Source organism: Perca fluviatilis, chromosome 8, assembly GCF_010015445.1.
Source record: "Perca fluviatilis chromosome 8, GENO_Pfluv_1.0, whole genome shotgun sequence".
NCBI classification, from domain to species: domain Eukaryota; kingdom Metazoa; phylum Chordata; class Actinopteri; order Perciformes; family Percidae; genus Perca; species Perca fluviatilis.
Genome location: NC_053119.1, coordinates 31,084,186 through 31,087,262, shown reverse-complemented (window position 1 = coordinate 31,087,262; position 3,077 = coordinate 31,084,186). Strand labels below are relative to the sequence as shown.

Genomic DNA, 3,077 nt, shown 5'->3' with positions numbered 1-3,077 from the left:
TTGTTTAGAGAGGCTTTAACTAAAGGACAACACATATGATCAAGTTAATAAAACAAATCAAGGTAAAGAACAGAGAAAGCAGAGGAGAGCAGAAGCAGTACTATTGAGGCTGGAGTTCCACTATTGAGGCTGGAGTTCCAGTGATGCAGATGCAGATAGGGACTAACTTAGAACTACGTGCTTGGCATTTAACTTTTAACATTTAACAATTCCCTTAGGTAAAATGAGGTTACTATTTTTGATGAGTGCATGGATGAATGTATAAAAAACTAAGTAGCTTTCTTGGGAAAACCAATTCATTCTTGCTGCTTTAATATTGGCGTTACTGATGTATTTTCCTTTTGTGTACTTTCAGAGATAGATGACTGCCAGGGGGAGCCAGTTCTTCCTTCCGCCTACATTTTACATGGTAATGGCTAAAAGACAACATACATAATACATGAATCAATGTTTGTGATACAGTACATTGTGTTAAGCTATTACAGTTACATGGCTGTGATGCTAACTGGTTTATTTCTGTCTAGACAAACAATCCATACACCTTCACAACCAGTTGCAGCTAGTGTTTTTGAATCTGTACCAAGTGGTAATGTTAAGTAATATTTAAAATTCCATAAATCATGTGTCATGTGTTTTTAGATGCCAAAACCACAGGGAGTTCCACGGTCAAGAAGCTACTGGATTTCCGATGATGCACCCTCCTGCTCTCGTTATCCAGCTAAAAAGGTAGGGTTTTTTTCCTCCACAATTGATACACAAAGAACACACTTAAAACTTGTATCTACTACACATAAACAAAAAAAAATCACTATAAATAAAATCTCATTACTAAATAGCCCCTAAAGCTAATGATGTTAACTGTGCTCAGTCTTCACTGCCGTCACCTTCAGAAACAGATGTGAGGCTATCATAAGCCCAGAAGTTTGTTGAAAACATGCTTAAATACACACGTTTCACATGTAGTAAAAAAACGTTTCGAAGAATTCATACACCTTCACAACCAGTTGCAGCTAATATGACGCTGAATGGTCAGTAACACCACCAGTCTGACATTTTTTTTGTTTTTAATATGAAGCGTTTTTGAATCTGTACCAAGTAGTAATGTTAAGTAATATTTTAAATTCCATAAATCATGTGTCATGTGTTATTAGATGCCAAAACCACAGGGAGTTCCACGGTCAAGAAGCTACTGGATTTCCGATGATGCACCCTCACATTATCCAGCTAAAAAGGTAGGGTTTTTGAAATTTAGAATACTTAACGATATTATTACGTTTTTGCTAATCTCTTCTTTTTTTTAATAATTAACAAAATAACTTATTATACAAAATGCATAACATTGATGAACTAAAGTTTTTATCACATTTGTATTTTTTCCAAAGTCCAAAATATGCTGAGGCCTTCCTCAGCATGTAGCAGAAAAATATTTTGGATCAGGAAGAGGTCGCAGGCCCAATAACTGCGTTGGACATGGCTCGACTTGGCTGATCCAGTCCAGATCATCCCACCGGGTTTAAAAAAAAACAGGTACATAAAGAATACACATGCTCATTATTATTTGACACAATTGTCGGCATGGAATGAAAATATACTTTTTATTAGCTAAGTTTCATAAACTTTGTATTGTGTTATCAGATGGCAACTTCCCCCTCCAGCCAGACCGGTACCCATGTGTTCTCCATCTAAAAAGGTGATTGGAGAACTATTTTTAACCATCAGGGTCGCTTTATGGACATTTTTGTGGGTTACCCAGGAAGCATGCATGATGCAGCCCCATCTACACTAGGGGGACTTACCCTCCACCTGGGTATTTCGTCCTAGCTGATGGTGGCTACCCATGTCTAGAGGAACCCCTGGCCCTTATCACACCATATAAGAGGCCAGTGAGGCATGGCAGAGCAAAGGTTTAATTATCATCATTCCAGAGGTCGCACAATCATTGAGCGTGCCTTTGGAATGATGAAAACCCGCTTCAGGTGCATCTTTTTAGAAGCACTTGAAGTACATCCACTATTTGTCCCTGCAATTTTTGTACTGTTCTTCTTTCCTAGATAATGTGTGGTGTTTATTTTTGTGAGTTTAAGTGCTGCTCTGTATTTTTGTTTAATCTATGCATGTCCCCATAGGAAAATGTAATGCATGTTTTGATTTTAGAAAATGTATCTGAAGGAGCAAGCATCTTAAATGCATCACCTTTTTTACTGTGAAAACTGTGCATGTTTTAATGTGTATTTAAGCATGTTTTTGTACTGTTCTTCTTGTTGTGTATATATATTGTTGTAGTTTTAAATGTTTCAAGTTGTTGTATATAGTTGTAAATGTTTAAGTTGTTGTAATAATGTTTGTACTGTGAGTTTAAGTGCTGCTCTGTATTTTTGTTTAATCTATGCATGTCCCCATAGGAAAATGTAATGCATGATTTGATGTTAGAGAATTTATGTGAAGGAGCAAGCATTGTATATAGTTGTAGATATGAGAATGTTGTTTGAATTAATATTTTGCTTCATGTATATAGTTGTAGATATGAGAATGTTGTTTGAATTAATGTTTTGCTTCATGTATATAGTTGTCAATATTTAAACGTTTAAATAAATATTTTTTTGTAACCAAGATGAAATGAATGTTTTTTTGTAGAGCTTGGAATACCTGATCAGAAAACGTTGTAAATAAGGGTGAATATATTGTTCAATACATTGTTCTAAGTTTCACATGCTAGTTATTTGTTACTTACCAAGTTGTTTCTATTGCAGTCTAAAGAACAATAAGGTTTTTAAAAATTGATATAGACAGTTTATATTAAATAATTAAAAAGGGGCAAAGACAAAACCAATCGCTAAAAGTACTGTTTTTTAAATGGAGTCTGGTTGGTTTAGCGCGCTACTCATCGTATCATGCGTGGTAAAGAGAAATGTCTTAAATATGTTTTGAAAAGGTCTATCTCTGAAGGGTTAAGACACTTAACACTTCACTGTTAAAACAACGCTGTATGTATTTAAAATTTAAGCAAAACTGGAGTAATATATATTGGCTAATGCTCGCATCGCTAAACCCACCAGACTCCATGTAAAAAATCTATA

The 3,077-nt window shown here is 35.2% G+C and overlaps 1 long non-coding RNA gene across 1 annotated transcript; it reads left to right on the top strand.

Moving 5' to 3' along the window:
- Positions 1-356: 356 nt before the first annotated feature.
- On the top strand, positions 357-2,471 carry LOC120564420. The gene is made up of 5 exons (XR_005640103.1): positions 357-409; positions 640-726; positions 1,152-1,232; positions 1,383-1,527; positions 1,636-2,471. It is a non-coding gene; the product is annotated as an uncharacterized LOC120564420 (long non-coding RNA).
- Positions 2,472-3,077: the final 606 nt, after the last annotated feature.